Source organism: Aythya ferina, assembly GCF_964211825.1.
Source record: "Aythya ferina genome assembly, chromosome: 3".
In the NCBI taxonomy this organism is placed as follows: domain Eukaryota; kingdom Metazoa; phylum Chordata; class Aves; order Anseriformes; family Anatidae; genus Aythya; species Aythya ferina.
This window is the reverse complement of record NC_140298.1, coordinates 3,767,870-3,793,825: the sequence shown is the minus strand read 5'-3', so window position 1 is coordinate 3,793,825 and position 25,956 is coordinate 3,767,870. Positions and strand designations below refer to the sequence as shown.

The window sequence follows — 25,956 nt, the reverse complement described above, 5'->3', positions numbered from 1 at the left end:
CCAATAGTTTGATCTGTTAATACGGCCGTTGTCAAAGAAAAATGCTAGCTATTGCCACCAGCCAGGTCCATTCACATGTCAGGCCCTGCAAGTAACAAGCATACACAGCGAGTTTGAAACTTTGAGGATGCAATCAGCATTGCTGGTGGAGGTGCCAGGAGCACAACCCTTGCCTTCCAGGCTTTGTGGAGAAGACCTACACAATGTGCTCATGATCAAAGCGGTGGATGATAGAGAAATGTATTAGGGCTTTGGAGAAATTGCTTTAAAAGCCTCTGGAATTACAAAGAGAGTGAGAGACACTTTCCATAGCCTTTCTGGAAATGCCCTGTGGGTCACTGGTGGGTTCCCTCGGGAACTGAAGGAGCCAGTAGGAAGATGGTAATGGCCCATTAAATTCGATAGGACATGCTTTGGTGGTGAGTGGTGGGACCATGGCATTTCCATGTGTTTTCACTAGCTAGCAGCAGAAGGGCATGCACATTGTACTTCCTTTGGGGTACATTTTACATGCAGTGAGATACGGATGTGAAGGCAGCTGTCTTCTCCCAGAGAGCCTGAAAGGATTGAATTTCCCTCTAGACCAGCACTCCTCTTGATATGCATCAGTGTTTTAATGGTATTCTCTTGTAAAGAGGAGGGTTTAAAAGGTGTTTTTAATACATGAGGCGAACTTAAACCTCGTTACCAGTGAGTCTGGGGACCCACCATCCTTGTGTTATCTCAGGGAGCCACAACCCTTACTCACATTACCTCATGGGCAAGGACCAAAGCGGTTGCTTGAGGCAACAGTTCTGGTATCAGCCCATATGGGATATCCCTGTGTTAGTGCTGTTTGCCCAAGGATGCACCTGGAAAGTAACATCTGCTGACCCACGAGCGGAGAGATTTCATGTTGCAGGCTTTGCGAGTGTGTGGTGTTCCTTGGGTATTCCCACCTCCTGGCTTATACATAAGATGACAACGAGGCAGAAAAGACTGTTGGATGCCCAGAAAGGAATGCACCCTCTGCAAGGGGCTCTCAATGGCATGAAGTTAGAGTGACCTTATCTATGTCCTCTGTTGGCATATGCTAATCAATGCAGAGCGGATGCCCTCACTTCATAAAGTTATATTTAAGAAGGAATACATTTTAGTAGCAAGAAAAATGAATCAGTCCCTGAAGGGGAGTCTAGATCTGGTGGTTTTCAGCTCTTCCCTACCCCCAAAACCAATATCTGAGACCTTAGTAAGTGTCTTCTGCTTTGTATCTTGGTACTTTGTCTGCTGAAGTTTGTGTTGGTCCTGGTGGGGGACCATCTTCTCCCTCGCCATTTGAGAAGTGCAAATACTTGAGTTGTTGTTACCCTACTTTAACTTCTTTGTCAGGTTTGCCTTGTGTTTTGTTTTGTTTTGTTTTGTTTTTTTCTTCGTTGTTGTTGTTTTAATATTTCATGTTTGCCTTGACCTAGATTTAGATGGAAATAATAATGCTGATGGCTGGTCAAGACATGGGTAGATTTTGGTTGGATTTAAGTGTCTATAAAATACAAGTCAAGTTAGTGAAAGAAGACTGCTGACAAATCAGATCTTCTCATACATGAGGGTGTTTTGCAAAACAACACCTGAGCACTGTACTGTTTTTCTCATGAGGAAGGTAAGTACACCAGAAGAAAAAAGGACAAAGTTAACAATGATAACCACACGAAGAAAGATTAGGCATAAGCAATGGACTTGGCTTGCTTTCTTTAGCCAATTCGATGACTTTGTTTTCCTTCCTGAAGTAATTTTGTTTGTTTGTTTGTTTTTAGTAAAAGAAATGATAGCTGATATTCACAATGCAAATAAATACCCTGCAACATTGCAGTATTTTTGGTGTCTCACAATTAGCCTCGACAACCCACAGGATGGAGTCTAGCATACGTCATGGGTGGAGTCAGGAATAACATTCATCTTTGTGTCTATTTATGTACAACAAATTTCTTCAGTCAGATGCAGGCCAAGCTGAATTTAGGCATCTTGTCCATGATATTATCCATGTGGCTAAAAGTGCCAGTCCATTTGCCCTGGTAATTATTACAGTGGTGCACTGGTAAATGCAGAGTTCTGTTGTTCCTTCAGTTCATGCTCTTGGATTCAGAGATAAATGTACCTATGTGCTTGTCTTAAGCAAGTGTAGATGGAATATTTTTCGTTTAAAATAAATTACTGTGCGAAAAAATCTTTTAGCATTCTTTCAGAAACTACCAATAATCTCTGTCATTTACCTGTAGCTTAGGTAGTTATGACTTACAGGATAAGAAGGAAGTAAAAGAGCTTATATATGAATTCAGATGATAGAACACTTGAATTTTTAGTGGGGAAACTGTTTAAGTTAAGACTAGAATAGGAACTAAAGTGGGAGCCAGAAAATCCTATTTTTTCTATACACATCCAGAGATCAATGACTAACCCAAGTTTCTAAGCCATAAAATGAGCATACTGCTTAAAAGTTACACAGATGTTGAAGATGATAATCTACTGATAATGTGGAGGGGAAGGTCCTCCTATTTTTACCTTCAGCAATAACTGTTTGCTTGAAAATACATACAGTGGGGCTTTGCTAGACTAAAACAACCTGTCTCACATCATGTGACTGTTGGGACCATCTGGGCTGGGAATTGCGTGAGTCCCTCTTTAAAGGATGAACATGCTTAGGTATCCCTGAGGAGCAGCCTTTTAGGGCACCTCTTCTTCTGCAGAAGGTCATCGAGATCTGCATGCTTGAGAGGCATCCCAAGCCGGGGAGACGTTTACCTTCCAAAAAGCTCGTGTCTAAAGGGTAGACCTAAAAGAATGAGCCCTCCATTAGGAAAACTACTGTAAATGACAAATTCTTCACCATCATTCCCATAGCACAGAGATTTTGATAGGGGCACCCATTCTGCAATAAAAGCTTTCTTTCGAATTCCTGAGGAGATTCATCTGTCCATGCCATTCCTCTTTTGGGTAGGATGAGGAAAGTAATTGCAGAGATTAAAAAATAACAGCTCCGTGAAGGAAACGTGTTGTATCGGCTGTGTCTGGCAACTAGCTCTGTCTGTCGGGGGGAGCAGTGCTCCTCAAGTTTCACTGTGCACTGGCAAGGCAAATGTTGAGCATGAAATATACCTGTATCTTAGTCAATAAAACCAGTAGAACTGAACACAGAGATGAAATATTAGGTCCTTTCTTGTTTGTTTTGCAGAAGAGAATGGAGGCTTGCTAGCACCAAGAGAAACCTTTCTTTTTTTGGTTTTCCCTGGCATTCTTCCTCTATGAGAAGGAGAAGCCAGTCTGGCTCTCACTGCGTTTGTTTTTATTATTAACAAGAACAAAGCTTCCAGTTTCAAAGTGAGTTGATTTTCGTTCAGTAACTCCTGAATCTTTCTTGTGTTATCAGCTCTTCTCATGATGGGTATGAGAAGGATACCAGGAAGGGCAGCACAGGGAGAGGGTGAAAGCAGCACAGCTGTCCAAAGCCAAATCTTTAGGCTCTTTCCTGAAACTCTCACAGATTTGGAGCAAGCATTCTATTTATTATGGGACTGAATTACAAAAGCAGGGATAAGCTGGTTATCCTGCAATGTGCTCGTGCTCTCAGAAGGCTCTAGATGACTGGTTTGTTACATGCTGGCTATTCCTGAAGCCCCAAAGACTCTGTGCTAAGGGTAAGCGTGGTGCACCAGTAGCTTGCATACCAAAATAATTCCGCTGCTTACTTGAGCAGATTCAGCTTAGGGTCATGGGAATGCGAAATCAGTGTGCATGTGGCCAAGTGTGTTTGAAGCACTGCAGGTGGTACCATTGTGCTTTTCCACACCATTTTCTTCCAGTCCTTTTTCTTCCTTTTCCCGGAAGAATACATTCCCCAAAGAATTTTTTCACCTCTCCATCTGGCATTTGCCTCCTTCCTCATTCTTTGCAACCCACAAATGTTTGCTGCCCTCTCAGCTGCTGTCTCAGGCCCCCAGCACCATTTGATAAATGGTGACTGATCTTGAAGAGCATGTCCGCTCTGCTGGCCATGCAGCAGGAGGTGGTGGCTTCCCTCCCATGCACTGTGGTGAGGTCTCCTCTGGCAGCAAAGCCCCACTCCCTATCCTCTCTCAGCACCTGCGACGAGTCCTGGGCACAGGGGCCACAGAGGCCTCCTCTGAGCAAAGGTGATTAGATTAAGTTAAAAACTAAAAGTGTGATAGATTGGATGGATTAGACAGAAGGTAGATAGATGATTCTTATTTTTTACTTGAGTAATTTGAACTTTTAATAGCTTTTTTGTTTTTATTTTGTTTTGTTTCAACTGCACAATTGGTATTGTTTATTTCTAGAAGGAAATACTGTACATGCTCTCCTAGCCCAAATGTAAGTGTTCTTTCTAAAATTTTCTGTCTAGGAATAAACATCCCCGTAACAGTCATAGCTGAACTCTTTGCAGTAGACAAACACAAAAGGGTTGCAAATGCAGACGAAGATAGAAATCAAAAGAAATATTCTCAAAAAATGTTTGGCAGCGTTTGCTCACCTTTGGGATATACAACCTGTCCCTTTTCTTAAAATATGTATATATTTTTAATAGAGCTGGGCGAGCTGGTATTTCTTCTGCTCAAGCTGTTTCTAACCTTATATTTCCAACAGTAGCAGCAGATTATGAGACGATACTTATAGAAATGACATTATATCATTCTTTAAAATACCCATCCTGAAAGGCAAAATCTGCAGAAATTATAGGACTAAGAGGCCTCCTTTGAGAGGCAGAAACTATTTTAACTCGTTATTTTTAGAGCTCTGCAAATCACATATTTTTCTCTTCACTGGCAATTCAAAAAAAAAAAAAAAAAAAAAAAAAAAAAGAAATTGTAATAAGTTTTTTAAAAAAAAGAATCCTTCACAACTTTTCCCTGTAAAATGGAAAGTTGAAAAATGTCATTCGTGGGCAAATGAGATGCTTCACTTTAATTTAAACTGTTTTTGAATTCCTTTTCTCAGGAAAAAAAAAAAATTAAACAGAGAATGTTCCTTGGTGGGCTAGCTATCCATGTGGGCTGGAAGGGGGTTCTTGGTTGGGCCACCACTCGGGAAGCTTGAATAGTGACCCAGAGATGTGCACAAAACCAAATGTTTCCATAGCTGTCTGACCCACTGCAACCATGGGCAGCCATATGCCTGTGACTCTATGGGCATGGATCCCACTGCCAACAAGTGCCACAGACTGTGCAAAATTAAACAAAGAAATGGAATGACCCTGACTATTTCAGAGAAATAATGCTGAAATCTGCTGTGACTGCTCAGCACAGTTTCTTAAATTAGCCTGTTAAGGCAATTGCCAGGGAAGGGAAGGTGCTAGTGCTGCGATGAGCTGTGCAGGGAGCCCCACCGTGCCCTGGGACACCTGCGTGGGCTGCACATATGCCAGGACACAGCCCTCCTGTCACCCGGTGCTCTGCCCATCGGCATGCAGATAAGTCTTGGGAACAGCTGTTTTCAGTGAGGAGCTGGTGCTGTCCACAGAGCAAACAGCTCCAAAAGTTTCTGGTATTAAGGAAGGTTGAATGGTGATTTGATTTTTATGGGAAGGATTTTGAAGAGGGTCCTGATTGGTAATAATCAGCCACTAAAAACTGATGTGGTAGGGAAGAGGTGGATGAGAAAGGGTAATGGCACTGCAATAATTCCACATGGATTAAGGAGAAACCAACATCCAATATAGCACAAAAGGAAATTTGTCAGGATTTGCTTTGGCTAATGCAGGCCTTTATAAGCAGGAATACAGCTCACCAGAGACAGGTTAAGCAAATGAAAACAGGCTCAGGAGTTTCTTCTCTATGGCTAAGCGAAAGGGCTGTACCACAACAGGCAAATGCTGCCTTGCCTTGTCTTTTCATGCCGTGCCGTACCTTGCATGGCCGTGCTGTGCCTCATCATGCTGTGCTGTGCCGTGCTGTGCCGTGCCTTTGTGTGTCACCATCTCTCACAGCTTGTACCAGAGGGAGAAGGAAAATCAACACAGATGCAGGAGCCTGTAGTACTGCTAGATATTGCCTAGGAGCTGTGAACATGGGCGTTCTCTCCTGCCCTTCCCAGTCATGCCTGTTGCTTTATGGACCTTTTTGTATCTGCCTTTGCCCAGCACCACCTGAGCCTCCTGTGCACCCCGGAGCCATCCAGCCTCCCTTCTCCCCACTGGCCGTCGCTGGCACTTCAGGGCAGGTCTGTAATGTCAGCTCTGAACACTTGCTTCCACTGCCTGCTGTCAAAAGAGCACCTTGGTTGGTTTATGCCTCCAGGACCACTGCCCAGAACACTGTGGCCACTGTGAGTGTGACAGGCATGAGGAAGGTGCAACAGCTGATTGGAGTTTGGCTTTTCATTTTTATTTTTGTTGGGAAGGATCTGGAGCTTCCTAGGTGAGAGAGCCAGCAGCAAACGTGGTGCTTCGGTGGCACCTGAGATGCTGCCAGGAGAGAGGATACATAGATACGTATGGTGTAAGGGAGCAAGATGTTTACAAACAGAAGGTCAGGAACAGATCTGGAGAAGGTCGGTTGAGTGGTGGTGACTGACATGATACCCTGTGCAAAGAAATTACTACTCTTGGGTGACTTATGGTAATAGTAATAGAATAGTAATGATTCTATTTACTTTTTCTTCCTTTTTTCCCCCCTTTTTTGGATGAGAAAACAGAAGAGAGTTCAGTAGAAGGAACTTGTTTTTCAGGGAGCTCTATTCCAAAACTTTTTCCTCAGAGAAGTTTATCCTGTAATTTAAGAGTTCTTGTTTAATTACATTTTAAACTTCCCTCTCTTAATTACTTTTATATTTTTTTTTATTAACACCTAAATATGCTGCTATTTGGAGCACAAACAGACAGAGATTACAATTAACAGAATAATTACACTCTTTTTGTCAGTATAACCTCATGGTACAAAAAGTATTACAAATCCATTTTAAAACATATTAAATGTTCGTATTAATGAGGATAATAGAGAACAAGTACCAGCAAACTAAATATTGTTAATGATTTTGAGCTATTAAATTCATTACCATTTCCTTTCATAATAAAGTGGTTACTTGCTAATTAGACCTTTTTTAACTCATCATTATTGAATTCATTACATTGTGTGCAGTTAACCCTTAAAGATCTGCCTGGGTATACAGAAACAATTAAAAAATCATTTCAACAGCATATGAAGCCGATACGCCGTTTGCCATCCTGCTTGTATTTCTGACAGTAGCTCCATGTACTTTTCTTCTGGTACATTTTCTTGACACATCATGCCTAGCAGCTTCGTAGCTGTCACAGCAGCTTCGGCAACACGTATGATGGAAACATGCTGTATTCGTTTCATTTAATAGCGTTTAATGTTAAAACTAAAGTAGAACCCACTTGTTTGGCCAGGGAAAAATTATCCATCAGCTCACTAAATGGTTGACGTCAACGAGCTACTCTTCTCTGAGTGAAATCTGCTGAGAGGTGGGATGATTTACCTTTTCCTCCCACAGAGACAGATATACTTGAGCCTAACTGGGTATCCAGTCTTTCTCTGCAACCCTAGATTGAAATCCAGTCCCTGCTAAAGTCCACGTCAAAATTTCTCTTGGCTTCAAGGCACCCCTGAACTCATGTCCCAGCAGCTCTGAGGGTTTGCACCCCTCCTGGGGAGGGGGCGCAGGCCGCTGCACCTGTGTCTTGTCCCACATGTCCAATTGTGGGAGAGGGCACTCCTGGGGACTGAATCAAAGTGCTGCTTTGCTGCTTTCTCCTCCCTCCAGTTCTCAATCCTTCAAAGGAATAAGAAAGTTGAGCCTCCATCTCTTAACCTCTTTCTTTTTTCTCCATGCACACTTTTTTTTTTTTTTTTCCTTTCTCAAAAAAAGAAAAAAGAAAAAAAAAAACCTTTCAAGTTACAGCTATTTAAATAGCACAAAGATGGTTGTTCTCCTAATTGCTGGGACCTAATGTGTAGCACTCCAGATCTTGCCTGGTCGTGGCACGGCGATGCGGAAGGAGTAGGGTAATGATCTCTGAGTGGCAAGCTCCATTTTCGGAGCAGCCCTGCCGTTGCAGAACTGGCTGTTGCAGCGCTGGCCGCTTCAGCGTGCATCGCTCAGGTTATTCGCATCGAGCAACGCCACCAAGGAATAATTTTACTTGAGTAGGAAAGGCTTCGTGACACTTATTGCTACAGTACTTGATGACTGGAGGCTGGGCTGATGGATACCCTGCAAATCCAATAGATAACCGATTAGATATGCGTGTACTGTACGGCTCCGGAGAAATGCCGCTGAGCCATTATTCAGATCAGGCCGTCCTCCTCCTGCCAATCCTAAGCCGTGTCTTTGCATACGTGAGATACGAGGGTACAGCCATGGGCCCGCCGGTGGGCCAGCCGCAGCCCAGTGCTCCGCCTGGCTCAGGCACTGCAGCCGCACTGCAATATATAATAACAATAACACTACGTGTTTGTAACCTCTGTTTTATTTAAAACTAGGTCCCTTTCACCTGTAAATAGCTAGGGTATAAATGTGCCTCACCAATCACATTGGACTATTGTATTATACAGTCTATTGAATGTTTTTGGCAGGCATGAGCCCCTATGCTACTGTGTCCTTATTTTATTATTGTTTTGAGGGTAGAGCTGTGTGATTATCCATTCTTGCTTCAGGCATAGCAAGCCATCTGGAATGCTTATTAAACCCACAGGCAGATCAGAAGGATATAACTCTGATGATGTACATGTACATGGGCTGTACTACATCATCAGAGCATTGCTCCTCTGATGATGTAGTACACATTAGTGGGCCTAGATAATGGATTAGAACTAGCAGAGTGAAAGTTAGACTTTTTGAAGGATGGATACGGTGTTTTTTTTCTCCCTCTGGGTAACTGCTGGCATAGGATGTGGAAAGGAAAATTTAAAAGTAAGCCAAGGAAGCTTCAAAATTTGTCAGTGCTCAGGTTGTCAATGTGGAGGGACAAGTAGTGGTCGAGAGGCTTAAGGAGACAGCTTTTAAACCCCAAATTTTTGCAAAGAGGTGATAAGTACCTGCCTGCCAGCATGAAAAGGGCCATAGAACATGTCCAGAAATAATGCCAGTTTTCAAATCCTCCTTTCGTTGGTCATCACTGAGTGGATTTTTGGTAGGACTTTGGCTTTTCATCATACTTCTGTACAACATCAGAAAAAATGACACTGTGTTATGACACATAGCTAGTTTTTCAGCGGTTTCCAAATTTATGCTCATCACATATTTGCAAGTACTATTTAGAAATAAGCTTTTCAAATGAACGAAGAATCTGATCAGCTTTCAGACTAGCCATGTGTCTTTTCTTCAAAGTACGAAGTAAAAGCAACATCAGTAAAAAAGAAAAGCTATCTGGGCCTACATATGTGGTGTAGGTGAATAAAGGAATAACTATTTGCATGTCTGTGGAGTTCTAAATATAATTTCTATTTCTCTTTGTTCAACCCTTCTTGCAACAGTTTTTAGAGGTAGCTGATATTTGTCTAATCATGGAAAGGTGTTTCGTGTCTAAACAAAACCTTTTCCTGTGGAAGCTGGAAAGGTTCATAAAAGTTGGGTCATTCAGTCAGGAAACTGAAACAGTGCTGTGCAATTTAGATAACAAATTGCACACTTTAAATATCAAACTGTAAATATCAAGTACTCAAAAGAATATTGAAATTTTTGAGCAATTCCAAAGAGTAACATCTGTGTGTCCAGAACTTTCAAAGAGGAACTGTATATAGTGAACATATGCTCTAAAAATCACTGCTGTGAAGTAAGGCAAGTGCCTGTTTTAAGAAAGGCAAATAGCGAGCATGTAAAGGTATGGCTCACATTGACGCTTGGATTGATGGATGTCTTGGTTTCAGCCACTTTTGTCAACATCCTAAATGTGGGCTGTGTCCATCAGCACATCTCAGCAAAGTGTGCAGTGTGTGTAGATGCACATTCCTCAAACTACACCATATTAGTTTAGGTGCAGAACGGCAGTACCACGGTAGCAGTAGCCTAATTGGTTTGCCAAAATCTTTACTTTAGGGGGACTGTATAGCTTTCTGTTTTGGTGCTGACCAGACTAGCTTGGAGGTGTAAGGGGGGAGAGCTCCTAAAAATTGGCAGTTGTAAGAGTTGTGTTCATATTACATAACTGTAAGCTGAGTTTCCCTCTTTATTCTGAGTTTTGAGATTTTGAGGTTTTTCTTAGTACACATGGCTGAACCCCAGTTGTGACCGTCTTGTGCTTCTCTTTACCTGGGCTTGAAGGACACCAGGAGAGTTTGCTCTCTCTTTCTCAGCAAGTGTCTGGAGAAGTTCCTGTTTCATTCCCATGAATAGAATTGAAAGAAACTTGGAAAACTCTTGCCTTCCACTGCGGATCTGACTTTGCTTTTTTGGATAGCCCATGTTAGTATAGCTCCTAGGTAGAAAAATTGGCAGGAAGTTGTTGCATGCGTGTTGATTTCCAGGTTTGTATTCTTCTTAGTGAAGCATCCAACTTCTGCCCTTTTTCCAGCCTTCCTTCTCTCCTTCCCCTCGGTTCCTTACCATATTTCCTCCCCCAGGTGCACCCTTCCCTCTCTCCCCCACGAAGTGCTCTCTGACCTCTGGAGTTTGTTTTCTTGCAACCCGCTGCAGGGCTGTTGCTTCCTTTAGCAAAGTCTGCTCCGTCCCCTGCTAATCTGCCTGTGCCAGTTTGTTTCTTTCCCTGCTACCAGTTGGTCCCCAGCTCCAGCTCGCTGGGGAAGGAGATGACAAACTGTCACTTTCTCAAACACCCTCTCCTCCACCAACTACTCTTAAAGAGGCAGCAGGATAAATGAAATTCAGCATTCGAAAGGCTCAACTCCTCCAGAAAATATTCCACCCACAAGTGGGGAGCTTCAAAATCCATTCCTAGCAGTTAATGCTCCATCCTAAATGACATAGCTTTTCAGTAGTGACATGTGCATTGATCTGCATTACAAAAATAAGAGAAATAGCACTTCTTTTCAGCAGCAGATAATTACCAGCATACATCAGGTTCCCTCCTGCTGATACCCACAGGGTGGAGGGGATGGGAGTGGGCATTAGGTGGAGAGGATGCGGCCAGCTTACATGCTCAGCCAGATAAATAATATTGATTGGAATTTGTGTAGAGCCCCAGCAACACCCCTTCTTGCTGGTTTCATTAGCCACAGGGGTACATTCGCTACAGTTACGTGATTTCACCCCAATCATGTCTTCCACACAAAGGTGCTAGTTAGGCTATGAGCAGAAGCAAGCTGGGAGCCGAGAGGTTCTTCAGCTCTTATTGGAAAAGATCAGAGCCAGGCGGCCGTGGCCCTGGTGGAAGAGCTGGATGAATTATGGGACCAACACGTGAGAAACCTTCCCACCCTCCCTCTCTGGAGGGGGGTGCAGGCATCCCAGGGTGAGTGCAAAGCCACCCCCCTTTCACTGCCACTACTATGCAGAGAAATAGTTTGGAGGCTTAGGAGCCAGGGGAGGTCATTCCCAATCAGCTAATTACAGATTTTTGTAGGCTACATGCACCGTCAGGGTGTGGGTCTGCATTAAGGGCTCACATGGTCCGCCTCTCCAGGTCTAAGTGCGCAGCTGCTGCCCGGCACAGGTGAATTCAGATGTGCAGAAACTTCTGAGCTCCTCTGCAATGCATCCCCCTCAGGCAAAAGACACTTCCAATTTCTGTGAGGGAAGGGGTGCCACTCACCGGCTGCCAAATGCTCTGACAGGGGAAGGGCCTTTACTCAACTTGCCTCTCTCTGGGGCAGATGTGTACAGAATCAGCTCTCAGTTGTCATTTTCAGGCTGAACCATCAGTACGCAAAAACTTCATTTTCACAGGAGTGCTGGAAAAACTGCAACGAGTAGTGAGAGGGGCTGCGTATGTGGGACTTTCCCATTTCTAACTTCATAGTCTGTCGTTCTTTAGAGGCAAATAAAGCCCACTGGCACTGGGATTCAAAGTGCTCTCTCAGTCTAAGCACGCTTGAGTGTGTTAGATCGACTGAATTTCCTCTCATCAGTGAATGCAATCTGCCGTGAGAAAGTTTTACTGTCTCTGAGTCCTTATGAAAACATTCTTAGATAATTGAGACGTTCCCAAACAATTAAGATAACCAGATGTGTCTGTTATTTGTAATTACCTGAACATGAATTCTTTCTTCAAGAACAGTTCCATTTTTGAGCTTTTTGAATTACTTTAGATAATGGATAGGAAGATTAACTCCTCTGAAAAGTAATCTGTGGTATGTACCTAGTGCATCTCATTCTGATGCAAAATCGCCTCCCAAAATTGAGTGCTTTGGCTGAAACAATATATGAAATAAACTTTCAAGTTCTGCTGTAGTTGTGGTCTGCAGTGCCCTTGCAGGTAACACCATGGGGTGAACTCCAGGGTTTAAAGTCTACGAATGACCCATGAAGAAGATGCTAAAATGATCACTTCAAGCAGGGAAAATTGCTGAAGGCTTGAAAATGGTTTCACAAACCACTTTGTTAAGTAGCACAGTTTGAATAAAAGGGCTTTTGCACATGCTGCATTTGCACCTAGAGCTTCTGCAACATTTTCATTTTACAAAGCACCCAGCTTTCACTGCATCACAGCACAGGAGGCAAAGGAGCTCAAAGGATTCCTGATACATTCACAGTGTAAGAAATACACCTCTACATTTAGTCACGTTTTCTTCTGGTGCTTCAGTATTAAGTAACCTCAAAATTGTCATTTTTAGGGCAGCAGGCATTACTTTTTGGTGCAAAACACGTGTCTTTGAAATATCCCCCCCTCCCCACTTCATCAAACAGAACTTCAATCAGAACTGGCTTTTCACCCCCAAATGCTGGGGATGCATTTGTCCATCCTGTTTCCAAGAATTCTCTTTCTCGGCTGCTTGCTCCCTGATGGGTTTCCCTTCTGCTCTGCCCTCCAGACTGTCCTGCAGACAAGCGTTTCACCTACACATTCCCACTTCTCCCCTCTTTGGTGATCTGTTTGGTGGCAGCTCCCTAAATTCAGCCCCCTGATCCCCTGAGGGACTGAGTCAGTAGTCCTTTCTGCATCAAGGGTTGTAGCCTGCTCCTCTGTGCTCGTTATTCCTAAATTAGTACCACTACATCTCACAGTCCTTTGCTGAGGCTTACTTTGCTGCCTTCCTCTCAATCCCTTCTTCTTGTCCTTGTCCAAGCACTGTCTCCAGCTCCAGGCAAAGAGGAGCACTGTTGCAGCTCAGGGCAAAGTTATGCTCACTGCCTCCTCCATTCTCTCTAGTGCCGTACACATACCATGATCCTTTTCCAACTGTACAGTAAGGTCATACAACTCACTGGTCCAGCAGAATATACAGACTCGTGTTCTTTTCCAGGTTATATTTCCACTGGGTTAATGAGTTGCTTTGGCTCCTGGTATGGGTAAGGAAGTGCCCAGGCTTGCAAAAGGGAGGAAGAAAGTCCAAGGACCATGCTTTGGAGATGCTGATGAGGACAAAGATGTCTTGGTAGGGCTAAAGGTAAGCAGCCGTGCTAACAGATCTCCTTAGGTGTGTTGTGTAATTTTTTTTCTTTGCCTCTAAAACCAAACTTCTCCGTTTGTATTTCCTTCTCTTTCTTTTTTTCTTTTAACAACTGTCAGCTCTACCAGTCTGCTCAATATTTTTCCCAGCTAACTTGTGATTTTTCAACATACTGAGGAAGTTCTATATCCTATTACTTGTCACAGCTATTATCCTCATTTTTGGTACATATCTTACTGCTCATGTTTTTATCATCTGCTACCTGGGCACTGTAAACAGGAAGGTAGGATGCGTCCAAGTACCACGTCTCTGCTCTTCTTTTCCTCTCCTGCTTACGCTGCATTTACCATACAAGTTGATGGCTTCATCTTTGTCTTCTGTCCTTGAAACTTCCCCTTCTTTGTATATTTACTTGTGCTTATTTTTTGGTGGTAATACCAGTGGTGACAATGTCACCTCCAATTGTTCCAAGAAATTTTTTTTTGAAAAAAAAAAGGAAAGAAAAATTCTTGCCTGGTGCTCTACCAACGCTTGGTGACTGGTGTGCTCAGTGTAGGTGTTTCTCTTTTTTTTTCTTTTTTTTTTTTTTCTTGAAGCTCATTCAAATCTTCTCTCTTTCTCTTGACAGTTTTGCCCTGAGCACTGCTACCTTTGTTGTCCCAAAGGAATATCCTTGGACCTGTTAGTCATGTATGTATCAACTGAGACTTCTGTCACCATTTCCCAGCCTGCTGAGGGCTTAAAAGTCACAGCATTGACTTGGCACTGAAAATAGGTTGGCCTTAAAGATGGGGTGGAAGACTAGTGAAAAATGCTTTTTTTTTTTTTTTTTACTTCTGCCTAACTAGTTAGAAGGTCTGCTCAGCCTGAGCTAAACTTCATCCACTCTGCTGGATACAGCGAGTTATGACAACTTTGCCCAGGTATGAAGAGTACATGGTAGAATACATAGTCATTAAAAAGCCACCTTGTTTGTCCCCCCAAAAGTAAAAGGCATCATTTTATTGGTACTTGGGAGGAACTGGTGTTTTTAGGTAGGTCTGAACACTTCTCATCCTTGGTAAATGTACAGAAGGATTTCTGATAAAGGGAGGCACTTTCCTGCTGGTTTCTTCCCCAGGTTCCTTCAGGCTGGATTCTCCTGAATCAGGCATCCTTTTTAGGTCCATGGGAGCATTCCTCATCTGGATGGCCAAAAAGCACATTGGTAGCAAAGGGCATTAAGGCATCAGGTATATTTTCCGAGAGCCCCGTGTTTTATTGCATCCTTGTCTCCTTGCTTCCTGTGGCTTTCCCAGGTCTGTTTCACTCCCACCTCTCCAAGTCCCATCTATGCTTTAATAGAAATTCTTTAAACCATTTCTCAGAGCCCTCAGTACCACAAGTTACTGGTGTCATTGACTATCTGCTTGTTAGGTAGCCAGGCCTAAATTTGTCAGGGCAGTGAATGCATTCTGTGGTATGGGACGTAGCGTGCACCTTTCTTTTGTACGGTCATTTTGTTGGGTAGCCTGTAGGTTCATGAGTCTTTTGAGTGGAACTACGTACTGATAGGTTAAGGAGGAGCCTTTTTTTTGAGCAAACCATGTGCTTAAGTTTGATTTCTGGTGAACTTAGTCTTTACAAAGATTGGCTTAGGAATTCAGGAGTAGCTCAAAGACCTATAATGAAATAAAGAATTACAAGAAAGGATTTAATGTTAATAGCATTGTGTGTGAGAGTGAGAGGGAAAAGTCTGAAATCTAGTCACATGGAACCAAAATACAAGGGAAGGGAGGCAGAGTTAGAAGATAATTGTGCTAGGTTAAAAAGGTGGCAACAAAATGCAATGAAGAAAAAAAAAAGGCAAGACAAAAGCATGAAGCACAAAGCAAGCTACCAGTCAAGTGTTTGGATTGCTTATACTTGGTACTGGTGCAAGAAGGAAGTGTAAAGGGGAAGGAAAGGAAATCAGTGTTGGGAGCCGAAAATTATTTATCTAACTACTAGAGTTGCTTTTCTTCCCCTTTCTTGGAGTTTTTGTTAAAATCTGTGACTGGGTTAATTTCCCAAGGGTTTCTAAGTATCTCTTTGTACTAATGGTAAATCAGGCATTGTAGCCCTATGGTGAGTAATGCAAAAGGTGTGGCTGGAGGTGCCTAGAGAAACAAATCCAAGGTATTCGGATCTGTATCAAAATCTAAATGTTTTGTCAGATGCAAGCTGGTCTCAGGAAATTCAGTCCTCCCAAGAGTGCTTCTAGGGAAGCACTAGGGGGTTTGGAGGGGCTGTGAGCACCGCTTCAGACCTGGGGCTTTTCATTGCCAGGTAACTCCAGTCCTCCAGACTGCTCATGCAGCGTGTTCCCTTTCTCTGCCCGACAGTCCCCACAGATATAAAACGGTAGTTTACAGACCCTAACTCATAAATGCATGTTGCAATTAACTGCCTGTTGTTTCCAAATGTGTGGAGGCATGAGCGGGAGAGGCACAGCAGGGCTGAGCCAGGGGTGGCTGAGGACAGCTCTGGCAGCGGGGGGTACTGCTGAGACCCTGCACAAACAGTATTCAGACCTGTTTACCCAGCCTGCCCTCATCACAAATCTTGTATTTCTAAATGAATATTTTAAGCGAAGGGAATTGTGTAGATTGTTAGAGTAGCTTATTAGGTTTTAAAAATTCATGTTTTCTAAATTCCCAGTATTATTTTCCCTTTGCTTTAAAGGAAAAAAAAAGAGGGGGAGGGGGTCTATTTTCAATAAGGGCTTAATTGTCTGTTTCATTTGGAAAGTGCTTTGAATTGAAACTCCCCTCTCCACAACACTACCTGAGTTCTTCACAATTTTCTTCTTTTGAAGTGTCTGTTTTACAGTTTGTCTCACTTCCAAGCTCTTAGCTAGAACTGGACATTTGCAGCCAGATGGAGGCATTTAAACTAAGTATCATGCTATGGATGTGTCAGGCTCCAATATTCATTAGGGGCTGTGCTGATGCTAAACACTCCTGAGCATCAAAATGAAGCTAAGGGCAAGGCTCTGCTCATGCCACTTCAGCCATCTAAAGGCTAAGCTGCTACTTTAATCACTATGACATTGCCGAAGGGAGATCTATCAAAGGGAAATCTATCTATCTCACCGATCTTAGGCATTTTTGGACAGGACAAGTCTCCCTCCGGGATTGCCCAGCATATGCTGTTAATGATGGGCTTGGACTTGGTGCCCTCCTTACTCAGCTCAAGCCATGTGAGGGTATGCCCAAGCCACAGAGGTTAGATCTCCAGCTGGTGGCTTAGTGCATTACATTGGCTGAACTGGTCTCAAATTTCAAGAAACAGAGTCTGGAAGAAAGATGGGAGTCAAATGAGCAGAGGCTGCATGAGGGTACCCAAAGCAAAGGTTAAGAACACTTGCTCTGAACTGCTAAGCTCATGCAGAAAGCTATCTAATTTGGAATAAAAATCCTTTGTGTTGAGACATACACATGTTGACTATGAGATGGGCAGCTGCTGCACAAGGCAATCGTATTTTTAACGTACTCTGAATTTTAGAATCAGAATTTCTCAACTCATAAAAAAGTTGCAACAAAAATAGACCCTTTTTAATTCTAAAACAAGGGCTTGCCACGTGTGACTGCTTGGATTATATCACACTTTACTATATGAGCTAAAGCAAAGGGCATTAACATTACCCTATTAAATGTAGGCCTGCAAGTCAGATGAGTATATTTCACTGAATTTCACATTGTATCTTCCTAATGACCTTATCTCTCAGTCTGGGAGATGCCTGGGCCAAGAGCAACATTCTTTAAGTTTCTGGAGAAACATATATCCATCAATAAAAAATATCCTTTACCTGGAGTATTTTTGGATACAGAAATTTGCTCTTCTATCCTATTTTATGAACTGTCTTGAAGCATAGTTTTGGTGTACGCTTAGTGGCTTTTAATGATATGGCAAATGGGGCCACAGGTGGTAAGGACAGCCATCTGAATCCAGCAGAGTTTCACAGTAAGGGACAGTAATGAATGTGAGCGATAAATCAATTAAATGACAGATAATTCATCTGCTCACCAAAAACTCAAAAGCCACTCCATTGGAGCTGCTGTAAGTCCATGACAGAGTCAGTGCCCTGGAAACACCGTGTTGTGCAGGCACACAAAAATACCAGCAGTGGAAGATAATTCAAGAGATTAAAACCCCTCTGCTGTTACTATCAGTACTCGGGTACATTGCAGAAATACCCCTTCTCATGCTGCTTAAAGACTGTCGAGAGCACACAAAAATAATCCGAGTGTCTGTTAAAAGGGAGTAAATAACGTGTGGTAGAGAAAGATGAAGGATGTGCATAAAAATACATTGAAGATGCTTCTGACTGAAATGTGAAATACAACTTCTTTTCATTTTTGATGCTGCAAAGTGCAGTATTTGCAGCAGCGGCAAGGCTGTGAGAGGGTTGTCTTTCTGTTAAGGGTAAATAAAATGAGGGTAAAATTTTTAAGTTGAGGAATTCTCTGCTGCTAGAAGGCAAATTACTACATGCACTACTACAAAAGAGCAGGGGTAAACAATACAATATGCTGCGAATTGCGGATGCGTGTGCAGTAATGCCGTGAATACATTAACTTCCCGCGTTGTCAAGGCAAGTGACAACGGCTGACTGAAATCCAGAAAGGAGCTACTGTCAGCGTGGCGCTCGCCCGGGCAAAGTCACATCACTCCTAATAACATAGTCTATTCTGTTTACATCTGACATGGTGATCGAGAGGCTCTCGTTTGGGGAGTTTTATTTATTTTGACCCAGGGAAGTCCACCGAGTTGCTCAATCAGGCTCCAGCCTCCTGCCACAGCAATTAGACAAACTCGTCCACACTGTGGCTAAAGGATTCATCAGTAGGACTGAATTTTCTGCAGCTACCTTTCCTGCTCACTTTTTTTTTTTTTTCTTCCTGGTGTACTTCCCTGTAGAAAGAGCAAAAAGAAAATCACAGGAGTAAATAAATCAAAAAAAAAAAAAAAAAAAAAAGCTTTTTTCCTGCTGTGCCCCGGATGCTCTGGTCATTAGTGAGGAAAGGTTATTCCACAGGGGCACTAAGTCACGAAGCCTGGAGCTTGGTGCCTACAACGGTGCACCAAGCTGTGCAGAAAAGGGACAGCGCAGCCCCAAGTTGCTCATTCCTTGTGCTGTGCACGGCCCCAGGAAAACCCTTGGAAGACTAGATCAGTAGATTTAGTCTGTGTCCCGGGTTGATTAAGGTAGGTCTGCATGGGACTTGCCCTGTACTGAAGACATCCAAGGCAGGAAGGTAAACATCCCATTGTACTGGGTTTGATGAAAGAAAATCCTGGAAAATGTAAAACTTGTCTAAGAAAACTGCCAGAGGCAGATTATAGGTCTGAATTAAAATGCAGACGAGATTCATTAAATTGTTGACCCTGTCCCCTCCAAAAAAAAGTCAGGTTGCCATGTTAAATTGACAGCATTAGAGACAAATTATGTGCGCTGATTAATAAGTGTGGGCTAAATGATGGCTCGGGGAGCGGGTTGAGCGCAGTGGGGATGGGAGCAAGGGCAGGAGCAGAGGAGGTGAATCCATCCTGCCTTGGAGTGGGGCAGCACCGAGGGACGAGGGGCCAGCAGCAGTGGGAATGCAGAGGGGGCAAAGGCCAGTCTTTGGAGGGCACATGGACCCCAGGGACAGCAGCGGTGGGGATCAGCAGCGAGCTCAGGAACATTACTCCTTTTCCTGGGTGTACTGAGAACTTTTCGTTTAAAAAAAAAAAAAAGGATGAACAAAAAAACAAAACCCTGCTGGGGTTAGATCTAAGCAAATTAAATAAGAAAGGTATGGTAAGTAACAGACTTGAGAAGCCAATTTCCATCACACTGGGAAAAAAAAATACTGACCATTTTACCTTTCTGGACAAAAAAGGGGAAAGCTCGTATAGCAGCACGTACATTACTCACAAGACATAATTCACTGGAAATACTATGAGTGGTACATAAATAGCAAAATGAATGTTATTAGCATGTTAATTTTACTAACCCTTTAACCTATTGATTAGCCAAACAGAAGGAAACAGCATCTTTTCATACGCTTTTTTTTTTTTTCCCCCTGCCTTTCATGTAATTGGATTCAAATTCACATCTGTAGCTACTAAACCAATGTTTTCAACCTTTCTTCTACACCTCCCCACCCCCAACTGTTTAACCTCCCATCTCCAGCTCTGGCATAAATGTAAGCCTTTATTTGTGAATATTCCGATAAGCACTTTGCCTCCAACTATATTGTTCAAGTACCAGCATCATTGTTACAGCTGTAATTGTTACTATCAAGACACAGTTCTTTGTAATTAGAAAGTCAAGATGGTATTCAGCAGTATGGCAGCACAGATTCTCATTTGTTAGGCTATTAGAAAAAAATGTTTACAGAGAAAACAGTGTCATTGTTTAGTGCTCTTAATTGACCATCTGCCTGGTAAAGAAATGTCCAAAGAAGGATAAATAAGGCTATAGTACACTTATTTATTTATTTTCTTTGTGCAATGAGTAAATTAGGAAAAGCAACAGCAGATCCAAACTAGACAAGACATTGCTAAATCAGGCTGCAAGTGAAATCATGTCATGAATACATTAACTTTTATTTCTCTCAGTGTCAAGACTCGTGTCTGCATCTTCCTCAAAGTTTGTTGGGAAGAAAAAGGAGGCCAGATCTTGGTGGGCACTGCGGAGTTGACAGCATTCATCTTTTAACAAAGTCAAGCATATGCTGCTTTGAGTGCAGCATCTTTGCATGCTCAATGACGTGTTTAATGTCACCTTTCCCACTGTAAATCATCCCTGAGTAAATCCACAAGGGAGAGTGGTACTAGGAATTAAGCAGGAGAGAAATAAAATTCATGACCATGTGGTTCTATCTCAGGGAATTTGGTACGTATTGACAAGAGAGATTCACACCTGACGGGGCCGAGAGCTAATTTGTAGTAGGGCTGTTTATCTTCTGCCTGAAGGGAATGCTTTTTCATATTTCATGTGCATTTTCTGCATCTCCATGTGTGTATGTTTGTGATTTAACATAGCTAAGGGTACATCTGGTTTTGCTGCTTGGGAAAAATGTAGTTTCAAATTTCGGGCTAATCCAAAATTCAGTTCTGTTCCTATGAAAAAGTAACGAAGGGGCAGTTAGGTGTTCAAAAACTGAATTCAGTGGTTTCATTGCACAAGGCCTTGTCTTAGGTAGGGAGCATTTGAACTGTTCTTGCAGCATTTGTTTACTGCTTTGAAATGAGAAAAGAAAAAAAAAAAAAGCATTACCATGCTAAACCAATATGGTAAATGACCAAACTGATCTTCTCTACTATTTGTCTTCCTACATTCCAGGTGGAAATAATCCAGTACATTTATATGTTGATTTATTACAGTGTAGAGCAGAAAGAAAAAAAAAATAAAAAATAAAAGAGGGAAGCAATAGAAGAAGAAGAAAAAAATAAAAAAAAAAAAAAAAGGAAAAAGAAGAATGAACTGAAAAAGTAAAAATTACATTTAAAAATAATAATCTCTCAAAACTTTGCTTTCCAGTTTCAGTAGGCACCAAGAGAGCTGTGTAAGGGGAGCCCTGGTTCTGCCTCCTCCATGGCTGCTGCAACATCTGCACAGAGGTGCAGCTGCTCCTCGGGTGGTGACAGCCTGACAGCAACCAGCACCCTCGCAACGATTAGCAGTGTGATGATGATGACGGTGTCCTGGTAGGTAAAATTTCCCAATACTTAAAAAATTCACAGTGTTTTAGCAATCAGTTCTTACAGTGACAAATGCACTAATGACTCAAGTGGCGTTTTCATAAAAAACACTTGCTTCTTGATGCCTTCTTATTCCTCAGGTGCATCCCTCGTCCATTTGTTCCCAATCTAAATGTCCTTTTTTTTTCCATGTCCCCTGACTCCAGTACTAAATACTGACCATAATCATTTTCATTGCTTTTTTTCCTCCTTCAGTACTTCTGTGCACAGCCTCTTTTTGAGTTGTGAGGGAGTACATCAAAATCTTGGTTTTCTGCCTGATTGCTTTTGAGAAGGGGTGATAGCTAATGGAGTCTAGCTATCATTTGTCTTAAAAACACCAACATGTAATATGTTGCTTCTAAATATAAAATTGTCTTTCCCTCCCATTTCTGGATATCTTTCATTAGTGCCAACTGCATCTTTTCAGAGAGCAATGACCCACCTTTTTACTATTTTTTTTTCCTTCCAGTACAGCATATAATAACTTCCATCAGCAGGTGTAAGAAGGTGACAAGTGCATAGGGCTTTCAGGGTACTGCATGTATTTTGTGAGCTAAAGGCACTCAAATTTATGAGGTGCAAGATCTTTCTTCTGCATCTTCCAGACTGGAACGAATAGATGTAGACACCCAACCCTACCAAGACAGAAAATCCTGTCCAGATAGCCTCCTGCTCACACATTCTGGCAAGGACTGACATCTCCATACATACTGCATATTTCATGTAGTGCTGTTTCTGTTTTGGTAGTGGTACAATGATGACATCTTGAAGGTGCTTTTATAAATCACATCTGTACCCGTTTTCCTGGCACCGGAGGTATGTGCTAGCACCTGTATGTCAGCATGCTCCTCGCTAGGCTGGGTGCTTGTATGTGGCGCTTTGTGTCTGCGTTTTGTCTGCGTGTGCTGTGGAGTACCAAGCAGAGTAAGTGGCTCAGATCTGATTGACACCAGTAGTTTTAAGCTCATGCATGTCTAGCTACTTGTTCAATTTGTTTAGTCCAGTGGTCTCCTTTATTAGGAGCCTTAGGGTTTTTCTTTTGATTTGGCAGGATGATTATAATGAGAGCTCCTTAGTGCTACTACACCAGGGTATCTGCCCACTTGCTCTCAGCCTCTGCTGTATAGCTTGTGATTAATGTAAAACAGTCAGATGCCCTTCAGATCATTTGAATTTGGGGATTCTATTATAAACACCAAAAGCATGCAGACCGCACAAAGCCCTCGGTGGTACCAATTAAAGACAGCGTTGTTCAGAGTTGGCACTTCTCATGCTGCTACCTTTTCTTTTTTTCTTTTTTTTTTCTTTGCATGGCAAATCTTTTCCATGACAGTGGTGGCCTCTGTATCACCGTGCACCTGTACCATACTCCAGCCCCAGGGCATGACTTCCTTGTCTGGTCAGGAAACTCCTTGCTTTCCTCTCTTGCTGCCCAATTTCTGAGTTAGCCTCTCACCTGGCCAGCTGTGAGCAATGAGATTTGGGTACAATACCTGCTCATGTCATCACATAGGGACGGGGAGTATTGCTTTGACTGCCCTTAGCAGAAAGTCCATGGTGTCCCCTTCTCGATGTTCTGGTGGCTCTGGGCTGCCACCATCATCTGACAAGTTTCATAGAAAGACCCCAACCCCAGCTTATTGACATTATCTTTTTATTCCAGTCAGTATTCCAATTATTCCTTGAATGTCATGAGTGAAGAGTTGGACTGTTCACAAAGTGTCCAGTGTTAAATCCTATTTACATGCAAAAGTTGTGCCAGTTTACTCTGAGGTTAAATCAGTGCAACCCCCTTCTGTGAGGATTCTTCTAAACTAATGAGAATGACCTCCTGTAATTTCTTTAATTAAAGAACAACAACAACCTAAAGCAAGATAAAACATGCTTCATATTAAATAAGGTTGGCCAAGCGAATGGTTTTGCATTGCTTGAAATGCTGACTACACTTTTAGCACTGACTGAATTACACAAGTGCTTTGGGCACAGCAAGTCTCGGCTCTGGTTTCTGAGCTGCAGGATTGGTCAAGCAGCTGCAGCAGTGGAGGTGGGTGCATTACACCTGCCCCCACAGAAGTCAACAGCAGTTTTTTCTCTGCCTTTGAGGTGGCCAAGGTTTCTCTCCACCGTACACATTTTGTGTCAAATCCCACTTCTAATATCTCACAAACTCATATAAAGTGTCTGGATCAAGACAAAGCTGTATTTTTCATGAAAGCTACTCACCCTCTTCCCACCCCTGCTGTGGATAAAGGAATAAAATTGCACCATACGAGAACGGAGAGAAAAATCTTTTATTTCTGAAATCTTACTTTCTGTAGACCAGATTATTATTATTATTTTTTTCTTGCATAAGGCTCCCCATAAATCTAGGGTCTTGTAACTTTGATCTATTCATCCTCCATCTAAAAAACATACTCCAATCACAATTCTTACATAATGGACTATAAGGAATTGAGGAACCCCAGCATAAGAAAAGAAACAGTACTGATCTCTTATTTCTCTGCTAATTTCTGCCAAAACTTGATCTTAAAAAGCAACTTAAATGATACTTGCTGTTGAGAAGGTGGTGGCTAGTCTCCTTCCTTTCACTGCTGATTCAGGAAACCAGTGAGAACAGAAATAGTGTTGTTTTCCACCACTACAACCAATCTCATCACAAATCTTATGACTGTTTAGGTATCTCAAGATACCCTCTTCTAATCCAGCTGTTTTCTAAGTCTGTCCTGAGAGATGATTATTGAGCTGCTTTTCACAGACCCAAGCCCTTCAGTTGCTCAAAGCAACTGTTTGCATAGGGGTAGGACTCCCCCATCAGTGTTTAGAGCCTCCTGGAAAGGGCTCGTGTCCAGCAAAGCTGATGAGAAAAGTTGTCCTGTGAGCTACAGGACATCACTGGTGTTTGCTGTGTCCGTGTCTTACTGTTAAAAGAACCTTATAAACCTAATCACTCTGATTAATCCTAGCAGAAAATGTGGGCAAAGCTGGAATGTGATTTTCTTCTCAATCAATATTATGGAACTCTCCACCAATCTTTTAATAATGTTTTATTCATGGATGAAAAGGTACGAGGGTCCCAGTATATTACAGTCATTCATGTTTAGACCTGTAAATGAACCCAAAAAGAATCGCAGTATTTTGTTGCCTGCTACATGTAGAGTATACACTCAGCTCACTCATATATATAAATTAAAGATAAACTGCAGTTAATCCCATTAAGCATTAAAATGTAAGCAAACAAATTGACTAGCAAAATATAGTGGGATGGCAGAAAAAGAAAATAAGCTCAGAAAATAATTGGTTCTAAGGAAGTTAATGAAAGTTTGTAGTATGCGTTTTATATGAATAGAGTTCAGAAGAGATTATTTTTTTGAAGTGTTACTCACAAATCTCCCATATCCACAATAGATCTTTTGTTAACTGTACCTGCACATTTATTGTGTATGACAGCCTAATAAAATGAAGTCGTTTTAATAAACATTGTATCAGAATATCCTATCTTCTGTGTGGCAATGTGAATTTCCACTACTGAAGGAAACATTTAACATTCTCACCATTTTAATACTTTTAATAAATATTTGCAATTCCTGTGATAATACATAATGGCAGAAAAATGCATTGCCTCCAAAATTTATGTGGCTGCTGGCAGGTGGCCATTTTCCAATTTTCTGTCTCACTAATATACATTTATTATGTATTTCTAAGGTTTTTTTTTCAGTACTTGGCTTGCCATAAAATAGCTATTTCTCTTACAAGAGAAAGCACTTGTGACAAAGAAATTCCAATTGGACCTAAAACTGACAAATGGGCATCTACTGGCCAAGCCAGAGAAGAAAAGCATTTGCCCAACATTCATTTCAGTTTGATCCCTTCCCATCAGCCAAAGCCACTATACATTTGGATCAGAGACTCATATTCCAAACTGATAACAAGAATCAGTTCTCGCTTAGTAATATTTTCTGAAGTGTGACATTGCATTGCATCATGTTCTGCATGACATGACATGAAATAACATACCTTTACATGATGGGTTATGACATAAGGAAGCAGGATGTAAGTTAATATTATGCTTTACATTTTTACATTTTGTGGGGTTTTTGTTGTTTGTTTTTTGTTTTTTGTTTTTTTTTTTTTCCTAAATTGCTGGATCAGGGCATATAACGAGCTGCAAGTGGGCTCTTATATGCTGGCTTTATACAACAGCCATCATTATGGTATCTGAGCATCCACCAGCAGATAATTAAGCCTCTATTGACAGCTGAAATCCTTGAATCTTTCAATAAGCACATATCGTTCTCTATATTTAAGTAGTAGTATTCATTTGAAGAGCAAGGGAGCAGTGACTCTCTAAGTATGAAGCATAAACAGACAGGCAATAAGAAGTGGTAAAACTACTAAAATGACATATACTTATCCTCTAAATGGAAGGAAACTGATTTTGTAAAACTCTTTATTGCATTCATAACAAAGCAGGAGATATCCTATATCGCAGTGCATGTGCTTCTTGAAGATTCTTTCTGGTAGCAAATGATGTTCAGTGAGTGCGATTTGTTATCAGAGAGCTATTTATGATGGCCAAGATAGAAGGACACTGAATAAATATCTATAGCTTTCAGGAACTGAAACATGATTGTATACTAGATGGAAAGAAGTATCTCAAATAAGCAGAGGAACAGAACCTCCCAACCAA

At 41.9% G+C, this 25,956-nt stretch overlaps 1 long non-coding RNA gene across 2 annotated transcripts in view; it reads left to right on the top strand.

Moving 5' to 3' along the window:
* LOC311434342 overlaps positions 1-25,956 on the top strand; it is a 155,472-nt gene that overhangs the window by 112,636 nt on the left and 16,880 nt on the right. For both annotated transcript variants that reach the window (XR_014691413.1, XR_014691414.1), the window contains 4 exons: positions 13,368-13,511; positions 14,143-14,204; positions 14,635-14,746; positions 21,067-21,233. This is a non-coding gene — a long non-coding RNA (uncharacterized lncRNA). The remainder of the gene's footprint in view (positions 1-13,367; positions 13,512-14,142; positions 14,205-14,634; positions 14,747-21,066; positions 21,234-25,956) is intronic.